Raw genomic sequence first — 13,283 nt, 5'->3', positions numbered from 1 at the left:
GGCAGGAGCTCGTTTCCCGGATGCTCCACATCAGTGAAGCCGAGCCGTGTGACAAAAACACAGCGGGCAGCATAGTCGGCCATAAATAATGCTGCTTTCTGGACGGGAGGACGCCTCCCTTGTTTCTCTTCATAGCTCCCCTGTGACCTGGACATGCTGACCACTTCCACTGTCTGCTTATCCTGTGCCCTGTGACACACACACACACACACACATACCACAAATACACACGTTAGTAGAGGAAGGATAGAGGCCACATTATCCACAGAAGCATAACTAGAGTTCAGGCTCATTTGTTGATGCACCCACTGAAGATTGTATCAGATGTTCAAACACAGAACAAAGCGTACATGTCCAAAATAGTATCTCTCTCTCTCTCTCTCTCTCTCTCTCTCTCTCTCTCTCTCTCTCTCTCTCTCTCTCTCTCTCTCTGCTCACTAATGCTGTACCTTTTTTCCACTGCATCCTACACCCACCTTTGTACAAGTTACTCATCTACACAAAAAAAACAAAAAGCCCACACAGTGCTAGTTCATCTACACTCAGGCTTTAATGATCACAAATTTAAGAGATGGCCCTTTGTCATTAACTTACATTACATTAACAACCCATGAGCACAAAAAAACACACTGGGATTTGAATTCAGCCTCCCAGCACGGTCGTAAAAGGGTGAGGGTCTTCGGGAGGTCAGTGTAAAGCGACGTTCACACATTTTGTCTCTGTAAATCACCAGTCGTGATCTCTGATGTCACTAGGAGGAGTTCCCACTACTGGTTGCCATAGTGATAACGCTTATCAGACTAGAGTTCCACTTCCTCACGACTAAAATTAAAAGTTGTGAAGGGAGGTTTGGTGTTTGTGTAGAAAATTCAGCAGCATGTCCATGCATCATATTATATGAGGTGAATGTTCAGAAGAAGCAGCATGTGCTCTTTGTTCTGTTCCCGTTACTAGTCGCTGCACCGAGTTGCTCCTTATTTACATAATGTTCAACTTTTTTCAACTTTGTCGCAACATCTATGTGAACGCACGCGCCTACGCCTATTGTCCGACGCTCGCTGTCGCGTATGTCTCCAACCACTTTGTCACTGTGAGTCATTAATGTCTTAGGTTTGAAAAAATACTGACTGAAATCCTGTTTGAATCATGAAAATGAACTGATATTAGGACTGAGATCCTTCAGAACAGAAAAAATGAATGGCCATGTTGATTAAAACTGGAGCCTATTGAGAACTCACAAGTCACTGAACGACACGTTTACTGCATTCATTCCATTAACGTCTGAGTTAGTCTGTGCACCCTGATTTCCTTCGGGAGCGGACGTTAGCAGAATTAAACAAATTCTCCCAATAGACATTTAAAAGACCTGTTATGAAGGCAAGCTGTCTTTATACAGGACTGGACACAGTCCAAAAGCTGATTTTGTTAGCCAGATTAATAGAGTAAACATTGTAAAGTGGCTTGAATGTACAGTAATGGTCAGTGATTTACACAACTCACAATTTTTCATCTAATTTTTTTTTTTTTTTTAGGTATTTTTGGTAAGTCACTGCTAAAACAGGATCATCTTTTGGCCCTAACATTCCTCCTCAACATTTTTTAACATTACAGGAATTTATTTCTGTTTCTTGTTCCTCCATTTCATGTCTCCAAGTTACACTGTAAAACAACCCTTGTGTGTCACTCTCTGTTGCCTCCACCAATTCCATATGTTGCAGCCTCATCCTACACACTCGCTCCGGCTCTGGCATAGCTTTAATGAGCGTGTTCTGTAGAAGTCCCTCTTAGGTTCTTTGTGGAGAAAGGAACGACTCATCACTTAGATGCAAATGCATGTGCATTTTTCCATTTATGTTTGGATCTGAATTTTTTCATTGCCTCTCTCTCTCTCTCTCTCTCTCTCTCTCTCTCTCTCTCTCTCTCTCTTTCTCCATGGCTCTTTTCTTCACGCTGTGTTTCCTTGCTGTTTGAAGCTTTCTCTGCTTTCTCTCCACTGTGTGATCAAGCTGCTGTCTGGTCACTGACCTTGAAACCTTCAGAGGCGACCACACAGAGAGACAAGTGGCATGTGACACATCCACAATTTTAGGATGTTAACAGTGTGTGGCTGTAAAAGTATGTGTGTGTGTGTGTGTGTGTGTGTGTGTGTGTGTGTGTGTGTGTGTGTGTGTGTGTGTGTGTGTATGGTCCATAGCCCATTTTTGTGATTGTGCTCTGATTCATTGCAGCAGCTTCGGAGAAATCAGCCTCTCTGATGATGCGATGCATCTGTTTAACATAGTGTGCTTGCAAGTGTGCATGTGTAGGAGGAAGCCATGAGCTTTTCCCTCCCTCTTGCTTGTTCATTTTCTCTCTAAAACACACACACACACACACACACACACACACACACACACACACACACACACACACACACACACACACACACACACACAGTGTTTGATCATTATCCTTTGCTTTCTTACAGGAATGTGTTTTGTAAATCAATCCGTTATCGGTGCAATCACCCAGTGCTTACTCTCTCTCTCTCTCTCTCTCTCTCTCTCTCTCTCTCTCTCTCTCTCTCTCTCTCTGCATATGATATCGCTGATTCCTGGTCAGCTACTTAATCCTCTTAGGCAGAATGGTGCAAAAGTCGGTTCTAAGAATACACTGCACACGCGTCAGACATGACCCACAGCCCTGTATCTATGAGCCAGTCCTACACACTCCTACAAGTTTCCAATGGCAACCAGTGTTGCAATCTTCTCATAATGAAGTAGAAGTTTTTCACCGCTGTAACATGGCCTTCAACATCCCTTGGACTGAAGAATATATTGCATCACTTAAACTGTATAATATAGTGTAGAGTGGAGTAATATAGTGTAGAGTAATATAGTGTAGAGTAATATAGAGTAGAGTAATGAAGAGTAGAGTAATGAAGAGTAGAGTAGAGTAGAGTAGAGTGATGTAGAGTACTGTATTGTAGAGTACTTTAGAGTAAAGTAAAGTAATGTAGAGTAGATTAATGTAGAGTGGAGTAATGTAGCGTAGAGTACTGTAGTGTAGAGTAGAGTAATGTAGAGCAGAGTAGTGTAGAGTAGCATTTCTTTAATGTAGAGTAGAATGATGTAGTGTAGAGTAGAGTAGTGTAGAGTAGTGTAGAGTAATGTAGAGCAGAGTAGTGTAGAGTAGTGTAGAGTTGTGTAGAGTAGTGTAGAGTAGAGTTATGTAGAGTAGAGTAATGTAGAGTAGAGTAGTGTAGACTAATGTAGAGTAGAGTAGTGTAGAGTTGTGTAGAGTAGAGTAATGTAGAGTAGAGTAATGTAGAGTAGAGTAGTGTAGAGTAGAGTACTGTAGAGTAGTGTAGAGTAGAGTACTGTAGAGTAGAGTAGTGTAGAGTAATGTAGACTAATGTAGAGCAGAGTAGTGTAGAGTAATGTAGAGTAGTGTAGAGTAATGTAGATTAATGTAGAGCAGAGTAGTGTAGAGTTGTGTAGAGTAGTGTAGAGTAGAGTAATGTAGAGTAGTGTAGAGTAATGTAGATTAATGTAGAGCAGAGTAGTGTAGAGTTGTGTAGAGTAGTGTAGAGTAGAGTAATGTAGAGTAGAGTAATGTAGAGTAGAGTAGTGTAGAGTAGAGTAGTGTAGAGTAGAGTACTGTAGAGTAGTGTAGACTAATGTAGAGCAGAGTAGTGTAGAGTAATGTAGAGTAAAGTAGTGTAGGGTTGTGTAGAGTAGAGTAGTGTAGAGTAATGTAGAGTAGTGTAGAGTAATGTAGATTAATGTAGAGCAGAGTAGTGTAGAGTAGTGTAGAGTAGTGTAGAGTAGAGTAATGTAGAGTAGAGTAATGTAGAGTAGAGTAGTGTAGAGTAGAGTACTGTAGAGTAGTGTAGACTAATGTAGAGCAGAGTAGTGTAGAGTAATGTAGAGTAAAGTAGTGTAGAGTTGTGTAGAGTAAAGTAGTGTAGGGTTGTGTAGAGTAGAGTAGTGTAGAGTAATGTAGAGTAGTGTAGAGTAATGTAGATTAATGTAGAGCAGAGTAGTGTAGAGTAGTGTAGAGTAGTGTAGAGTAGAGTAATGTAGAGTAGAGTAATGTAGAGTAGAGTAGTGTAGAGTAGAGTACTGTAGAGTAGTGTAGACTAATGTAGAGCAGAGTAGTGTAGACTAATGTAGAGCAGAGTAGTGTAGAGTAATGTAGAGTAAAGTAGTGTAGGGTTGTGTAGAGTAGAGTAGTGTAGAGTAATGTAGAGTAGTGTAGAGTAATGTAGATTAATGTAGAGCAGAGTAGTGTAGAGTAGTGTAGAGTAGAGTAATGTAGAGTAGAGTAATGTAGAGTAGAGTAGTGTAGAGTAGAGTACTGTAGAGTAGTGTAGACTAATGTAGAGCAGAGTAGTGTAGAGTAATGTAGAGTAAAGTAGTGTAGGGTTGTGTAGAGTAGAGTAGTGTAGAGTAATGTAGAGTAGTGTAGAGTAATGTAGATTAATGTAGAGCAGAGTAGTGTAGAGTAGTGTAGAGTAGTGTAGAGTAGAGTAATGTAGAGTAGAGTAATGTAGAGTAGAGTAGTGTAGAGTAGAGTACTGTAGAGTAGTGTAGACTAATGTAGAGCAGAGTAGTGTAGAGTAATGTAGAGTAAAGTAGTGTAGAGTTGTGTAGAGTAGAGTAGTGTAGAGTAATGTAGAGTAGTGTAGAGTAATGTAGATTAATGTAGAGCAGAGTAGTGTAGAGTTGTGTAGAGTAGAGTAGTGTAGAGTAGAGTAATGTAGAGTTGTGTAGTGTAGAGTAATGTAGACTAATGTAGAGCAGAGTAGTGTAGAGTAATGTAGAGTAGAGTATTGTAGAGTTGGGTAGAGTAGTGTAGAGTAGAGTTATGTAGAGTAGAGTTATGTAGAGTAGTGTAGAGTTGTGTAGAGTAGTGTAGAGTAGAGTTATGTAGAGTAATGTAGAGTAGTGTAGAGTAGAGTAATGTAGAGTTGTGTAGAGTAGTGTAGAGTAGAGTTATGTAGAGTAGAGTAATGTAGAGTAGAGTAGTGTAGAGCAGAGTAATGTAGAGTAGAGTAGAGTAGAGTAATGTAGAGTAGAGTAGTGTAGAGTAATGTAGAGTAGAGTAGTGTAGAGTAATGTAGAGTAGAGTAGTGTAGAGTAATGTAGACTAATGTAGAGCAGAGTAGAGTAGTGTAGAGTAGAGTAATGTAGAGTTGTGTAGTGTAGAGTTGTGTAGAGTAGAGTAATATAGAGTAGAGTTGTGTAGAGTTGTGTAGAGTAGAGTTGTGTAGAGTAGAGTAATGTAGTGTAGAGTAGAGTTGTGTAGTGTAGAGTAGAGTAATATAGAGTAGTGTAGAGTTGTGTAGAGTAGAGTAGAGTAGAGTAATGTAGAGTAGAGTAGAGTTGTGTAGAGTAGAGTAATATAGAGAAGAGTAGTGTAGAGTTGTGTAGAGTAGAGTTGTGTAGTGTAGAGTGTAGAGTAATGTAGAGCAGAGTTATGTAGTGTAGAGTTGTGTAGAGTAGAGTTGTGTAGAGCAGACTAATGTAGTGTAGAGTAGTGTAGAGTAGAGTAGAGTAATATAGAGTAGTGTAGAGTTGTGTAGAGTAGAGTTGTGTAGTGTAGAGTAATGTAGAGTAGAGTAGAGTTGTGTAGAGTAGAGTAATATAGAGTAGAGTAGTGTAGAGTTGTGTAAAGTAGAGTTGTGTAGTGTAGAGTGTAGAGTAATGTAGAGCAGAGTTATGTAGTGTAGAGTTGTGTAGAGTAGAGTTGTGTAGAGCAGACTAATGTAGTGTAGAGTAGTGTAGAGTAGAGTAGAGTAATATAGAGTAGTGTAGAGTTGTGTAGAGTAGAGTTGTGTAGTGTAGAGTGTAGAGTAATGTAGAGCAGAGTAATGTAGTGTAGAGTTGTGTAGAGCAGACTAATGTAGTGTAGAGTAGTGTAGAGTAGAGTAGAGTAATATAGAGTAGTGTAGAGTTGTGTAGAGTAGAGTTGTGTAGTGTAGAGTGTAGAGTAATGTAGAGCAGAGTTATGTAGTGTAGAGTTGTGTAGAGTAGAGTTGTGTAGAGCAGACTAATGTAGTGTAGAGTAGTGTAGAGTAGAGTAGAGTAATATAGAGTAGTGTAGAGTTGTGTAGAGTAGAGTTGTGTAGTGTAGAGTGTAGAGTAATGTAGAGCAGAGTAATGTAGTGTAGAGTTGTGTAGAGTAGAGTTGTGTAGAGCAGACTAATGTAGTGTAGAGTAGTGTAGAGTAGAGTAGAGTAATGTAGAGCAGAGTAATGTAGTGTAGAGTTGTGTAGAGTAGAGTTGTGTAGAGCAGACTAATGTAGTGTAGAGTAGTGTAGAGTAATGTAGAGTAGAGTAGTGTAGAGTTGTGTAGAGTAATGTTATTTAGTTTTATTTCACCATGCATGAATTTTTCCAGGTATCACAGAAACATTTGGCTGATAGAAGTGCTGATAATTCTGAATAATGTTCACACAGAGTTATATTTAAGGACTGAATAAAGATATGCACAGTTTTGGTGTTAAGTTCACACCAACAAATCGATGGCATGAATTCGAACGCCCGAGTGTTCAAACAGCAAAAGCAATCAGCCGGACGTCGAGTTGTCTTCAGAGACGTGAGAGATGACTGATAGAGGAGGAGATGGCGGCGCTAAGCCGAGCTCAGAATAGAAGTGCAACAGAAACAGCAGTGAAGATTTCCCAACACTTTATGACTTAGTGTTTAAGAGTTTAGAGGGAGGAGTTATAGTTCCTGTCAGGGCTTTAATGAAGATCTCTCAGTGCTTTGTGTCAGGCTTTACTTCTGACATTCTGTTCTCAAAAAATCTTGATGTCTGTATTCACTCTAGGACATATTCCACTAATTTGCAATATTTTTATTTTATTTTTATTTCTTTCTCTATATATTTTCCCTTTGCTTTGTACAGACAATTCTATTTTTATTGGAACTATTTTTTAATTCTAATTTTATCCTTTAAAATCTAAATGTTACTACATGTTATACGTGCTATGAAAAAAATGGGAGCAGATATATGTGTGTGTAATGCTTATTTAAGTGCAGAGTGAAGAGGAAGGTCTTCATTCTTAAATGGAACACAAATATTGACTCAGCGATTCTGAGTGACGGGGAAGTCGACGGTCTCGATGCACGTCTTCCTCGTGTCCTGAAAGACAGAGGGTCATATCGAGGAATACATGTGACCTAAAAAGAATGTACTACAGATACAGACACTGCGTTTTAGAGTAACGTCTTAGGCTAGGAGTGTAGGAGCAGAGCAGGTGTGTTCGGTTTGGCTTTTCAATCAAGCATCAATGCTGAAATAAGATGCAGAGACAGGAATCAATGGAGTGGAGGAAAGAAACCCAGAGTGTGCAACACGGAGTGAGCTCCTCGAAGGCTTTCAATCATCTACCACTGAATGTTAAATAGCATCCAGTCATCAAGACTGGACATGGAATCTTTTCACTCATTTATACGTTCCAACAAATGCTGAAATGATCACATAAAATATTTAGCGTTTCAGCTAAAAAGCAGTAAGGAGGAAGCCAGTAAACTGATTACCAGCCGAGAACTTCAGTCGAAAAGAAAATGAATTTGCCCAGTTTAAAGGAGTAGTCTTTAATATTATGACTTGAGACTCTTCTGCTTTAAAGTGCGATTAGCAGCTTTTAACTTTATTTCATTTTTTAGCATGTGATGATTTTTAAAAATCCACTAGCTCTTACAATCCTGCTTAAAGTGACTGGAATTCATGACAGGATTTTTTCCCCTTAATGTATTTTAAACAACAACAACAACAAAAATATTGTAAAGTTATTATTGTGATAAATGCCGCTGGTGATGGTATATAACGCGAGTATGTAGTCATGTCTTCAGAAAGTGTCCTGATGTGTTTAGTGATGCAGGATTCTTACCAGTGCCCCAATTTATATACACAATATTCTGATTCACCGCCTCAGGAGTGGATTGAGACACGGCCTTTATAATAATAGTAAGTCTAATTAAGTAGCATCCATGCTAATGGTGCAGTGACAGAAAGGAAGTTCAAAAATTTAGTTCATTTTTTTTCAGTCTTTTAAAGTGACCTCATCAGTAAATATTACTAAAAATAAAGAGGAAAAAACAAGAGAACTTACTTTTCTTCTCACAAACAGGAGATGATGAGACACTCGGTTTAACATGTGACTTCTGGAATATTCTATAGGTGTGAACAGACAAATTTAAATGCCCCTGGTTCATAAGCTAGAAAGGACGGCTCATGGAAAAGCATGTTTCAGGATAGGATGTTAAATGAATTCTACATTAATGAAAGCAATTAATTAATCGATTAATTAAGTCTTTTATTGGTTGAATGAATGCTTTTGTTTATTCACCTGGAACATGCACTGCATTAATTGCATCTTTTGCTTTGCGTACAGATTTGTAAGCGTAACACAAATCGACGCGTCACCCAATTTAAAGTAAAGTGTAGATTTATTCAAAGCAGCATGACTACGATGTTGAATAGCATTCTGGGATATCAGACAGCTTGTTAGTGCAGAGTAGTGCAGAGATTTTTTTTTTTTGTCCTACAGGAAATCAATATAATTTCACTGTCAAGAAAATGACTTTACCAGATGAGAGGAACAGGAATTCTCAATACTGTCTCTACATAAAACATTTGTGCAGCTGTAGAGTTCTATAAAAACACCAGAGTGTAATTAGACTTTGTATTGTATTCTTTGCTTTCGGTAGCAGAGAGAAGCTTTTACCAAACCAATCAAGGTTTAGGAATAGCTGGAGCCGTGAAGCAGCCAGTGGGATTGTAATAGTGATGGAAATTATGTGAAGAGTCTCATGTGCTCATTCATCTGTGGTCAGTGATTGATTGATTGATTGATTGATTGATTGATTGATTGATTGATTGATTGATTGATTGTAATACTTTAACTTTAGTTTTTAAAAAAAGGCCTGTAAATGAAGGTGAAATTCAGGGTTGCCAAGTCTCAGAAAAAAAGGCTGAGAAAACTATCTACAACAGATCATTGATTTATAAAAGACATTATTTTGACACATAGGAAGCTTAATTAGATAGACCACACCCACCTGAACCACACACATATAGTTACATTACATTATTTATAATAATAAAAGAAAAAGCTTTGCTGTTTTAGTTACAGTTCCCAGGGTAGTAGGGTAGAGTAGTGCTGTGTAGTATCGTGTAGTGCAGTGTAGGGTAGTGTAGTAATATTGGGTAGTATAGTGTAGTATAGTGTAGTACAGTGCAATGTAGGGTAGTGTAGTAATATTGGGTAGTATAGTGTAGTATAGTGTAGTACAGTGCAATGTAGGGTAGTGTAGTAATATTGTGTAATATTGTGTAGTATAGTGTAGTATAGTGTAGTGCAGTGCAGTGTAGGGTAGTATAGTGTTGTATAGTGTAGTGCAGTGTAGGGTAGTGTAGTATTGTGTAGTATTGTGTAGTATAGTGTAGTGTAGTGTAGTGTAGTGCAGTGTAGGGTAGTGTAGTATTGTGTAGTATTGTGTAGTATAGTGTAGTGTAGTGCAGTGTAGGGTAGTGTAGTATTGTGTAGTATTGTGTAGTGTAGTGCAGTGTAGGGTAGTGTAGTATTGTGTAGTGCAGTGTAGGGTAGTGTAGTATTGTGTAGTATTGTGTAGTATAATGTAGTATACTAGTATAGTGTAGTGTGGTGTAGTATCATATAATAGTATAGTGTAGTGCAGTGTATATATCCCCAGTGTTATATGATATGTGTGTGTGTGTGTGTGTGTGTGTGTGTGTGTGTGTGTGTGTGTGTGTGTGTGTGTGTGTGTGTATAAATATAGTATAATATATATTTTGTCATTTATTTACATTTTTATTTACACTACAAGTCATCAATTTCAATTTTGATATTAAACACAGTATATTATTCATATTTTCTCAAACACAGCAGGTACTCTGTATGGCAGTGCAAACCCACTCAGTATCCCCTGTCTGTGTGGAGTTTCTATCATATGATTGTGTAATTTAATGAAATGTTGCCCTGCTCCCACCGCTAAAGCACACATGTTCATTAAACAAAAACATCAAAATGTGGTCCAGACACAGGACGGAAAATGGGCCAGGCAGAGCATCGAAACACCACCATGGCTGATTTAAATGTCCATTTAGGGACAATTCACAGCAGCAGAGGGACACTTTATGCCCATGGAGCCTCTGCAGATTCCCCTTTATTGAATCAGATGCATTTCAGAGTCAGGCTTCAAGCTGTGAGATTGAGCAGACACACACACACACACACACACACACACACACACACACACACACACACACACACACACACACACACACACACACACACACACACACTAAGGCAGGTACAGACAGCATGGACTTTAGGCTTTAGAGTGCTGCTTTAATGCACTTTCCAACCAGGACTGATCACCGTTCTGTTTCTGCATCTGTATTGGTGAACAAAATGGCAAAAATATCAGCAGTAACTTCAGCAACATCATGACAGCACTAACATCAGCAACAGCTTGTTCCCCCAAGTCATACCTATCATATGCTAACAGCTTTCCAACATACCTTTTCTGGGAGCAATCACAGGGAGGCAATTAATAATTAATAGAACATCTATCTTATAAAGAACATAAAAAATGTAAAATGTCACAAAGTCATGATCGTAGGTACTCTTAGGAACCTTTGTGCCCCCTGTGCCTGTGAAGACTAAGTTATTTCTCATGAGTATAAGAAATTAAAACTATAGAGTCCTACAGTGAAATAACATGTTGGTAGATTCACATTTCTAAAATGTGGTGATAAAAACAAATTAAGAATAAAATCAAATAAATTAAAACATCTTTCCTTTCTGACTCCATTCTGACTATGACTGTGTAACTGTTACAGCTCAGAGGACTTTTATCACGTTTAATATCATAACACATTTTTGCTAGTTATAATAAAGGAACGTTTAAAGGACCAAACACATCTTTCTTTATAATGTCTTAAGGACATAAACAAAGTCAAGGCCTTTACTGACCTGCCCTACACTTTCACTCCCACACGCAGCACTGCCACAGCCAAGCAGACAGCACGTCACACTCGACACCACACCACACACACACACACACACACACACACACACACACACACACACACACACACACACACACACACACACACACACACACACAATTTCCTTCTACTACCCTGTGGACGGAGTTGTAGCTCCTACATATCCAATTAAAGCGCTGACCCCTGATCCCAAACTCATCTCCACCAGCACTGTGCTGTCATATGAAGTGTACACACCATGCATGTATTGTCTTTTTTCTTTTTTTTTTTTGCACCAACACCCTCAAGCAACCTTCTTTCATTTGAATGTAACTCTGCAGGAGTAGGAGGGATCTAAAGAAACTGTACATATGAAAAGCATAGCAAGAACTCGCTGCTACCTAGCTGAGTTTTGTAGAAATTTGCGTATAGAAAGCTGTTTGACATCAAATTTTGAAAAAGCCACTAACACTTTGGTCTTATAACAAAGTTCTTCACCCTGGAAACAGTGATACATGGTGGTGTTAGCATCATTTGAAGCTGCTTATCATCTACAGGCAAAATAGAAGCTGTTACACAATCCTAGGAGAAAGCCTGTACTTGTCTGAAAAAGACTTGAGACTTGAGTCAGTAGTTCACCTTTCAGTAGTTCATAACTGTATTTATTGATATGAAAAAACCACAATTACTTTATTCAGTCAGTTTTGTTTTCTGATATTAGAGCAGACAAACAAAGGTCCAGTTTCTAAACGAATGCGTTTCCATGGCTAAATCTGTTGATCATATTGAAACGGAGAAACTCAGTGAAACACAGGATTACTTGAGTAATGGCGCCCCCTGTGCTCCTAATCATGTTATAGCAGGTAATATATAAGAGACATAAATCATGTTTCTCAGACGTGTCTCATTCTCCCTCAGTCTTTTATTTAACATCATTCCTATTAGCATTTTTATGGAATTCTACTAATTTCAATATAAGACAAATTTTAATATTGAGATGTTATATTTTAGCCTATTAATTTGTTCTTGTCTATTCTAATTAATGTCGCTGTTTCATTGTGATATCTTCCAGGTTGTGGATAACCTGTTATACACAAATGATGTTCCTGTGACCAAAGCATAATAACTATAGTATAGTATAGTATAGTATTGTATAGTATAGTGTTGTGTCGTGTCGTGTATTGCAGTGTAGTGTAGTGTCGTGTCAGGTAGTGTAGTGTAGTGTAGTGTGGTGTAGTGTAGTGTAGTGTCGTGTCATGTAGGGTAGTGTAGTCTTGTGTATTGTATTGTCGTGTCAGGTGGTGTAGTGTAGTGTAGTGTCGTGTCATGTAGGGTAGTGTAGTGTTGTGTAGTGTATTGTCGTGTCATGTAGGGTAGTGTAGTGTTGTGTAGTGTATTGTCATGTCAGGTGGTGTAGTGTAGTTTAGTGTAGTGTAGTGTAGTGTAGTGTAGTGTAGTGTAGTGTAGTGTCGTGTCAGGTAGTGTAGTGTAGTGTAGTGTAGTGTAGTGTAGTGTAGTGTAGTGTAGTGTCGTGTTGTGTAGGGTAGTGTATTGTCGTGTCAGGTAGTGTAGTGTAGTGTAGTGTAGTGTCGTGTAGTGTCGTGTAGTGTCGTGTCAGGTAGTGTAGTGTAGTGTAGTGTAGTGTCGTGTTGTGTAGGGTAGTGTATTGTCGTGTCAGGTAGTGTAGTGTAGTGTAGTGTAGTGTAGTGTAGTGTAGTGTTGTGTAGGGTAGTGTAGTGTCGTGTCAGGTAGTGTAGTGTAGTGTAGTGTAGTGTAGTGTAGTGTCATGTTGTGTAGGGTAGTGTAGTGTCGTGTCAGGTAGTGTAGTGTAGTGTAGTGTAGTGTCGTGTTGTGTAGGGTAGTGTAGTGTCGTGTCAGGTAGTGTAGTGTAGTGTAGTGTAGTGTAGTGTAGTGTAGTGTAGTGTTGTGTCATGTAGGGTAGTGTAGTGTCATGTCAGGTAGTGTAGTGTTGTGTAGGGTCTTGTAGTGTAGTGTAGTGTAGTGTAGTGTTGTGTCGTGTAGTGTAGTGTTGTGTAGGGTCTTGTAGTGTAGTGTAGTGTAGTGTAGTGTTGTGTAGTGTTGTGTTGTGTCGTGTAGTGTAGTGATGTGTAGTGTAGTGTAGTGTAGTGTTGTGTCGTGTAGTGTAGTGATGTGTAGGGTCTTGTAGTGTAGTGTAGTGTAGTGTAGTGTTGTGTAGTGTTGTGTTGTGTCGTGTAGTGTAGTGATGTGTAGGGTCTTGTAGTGTAGTGTAGTGAAGTGTAGTGTAGTGTTGTGTT

Source organism: Tachysurus fulvidraco, chromosome 7, assembly GCF_022655615.1.
Source record: "Tachysurus fulvidraco isolate hzauxx_2018 chromosome 7, HZAU_PFXX_2.0, whole genome shotgun sequence".
Taxonomy (NCBI): Eukaryota; Metazoa; Chordata; class Actinopteri; order Siluriformes; family Bagridae; genus Tachysurus; species Tachysurus fulvidraco.
This window is presented reverse-complemented; position numbering follows the sequence as displayed.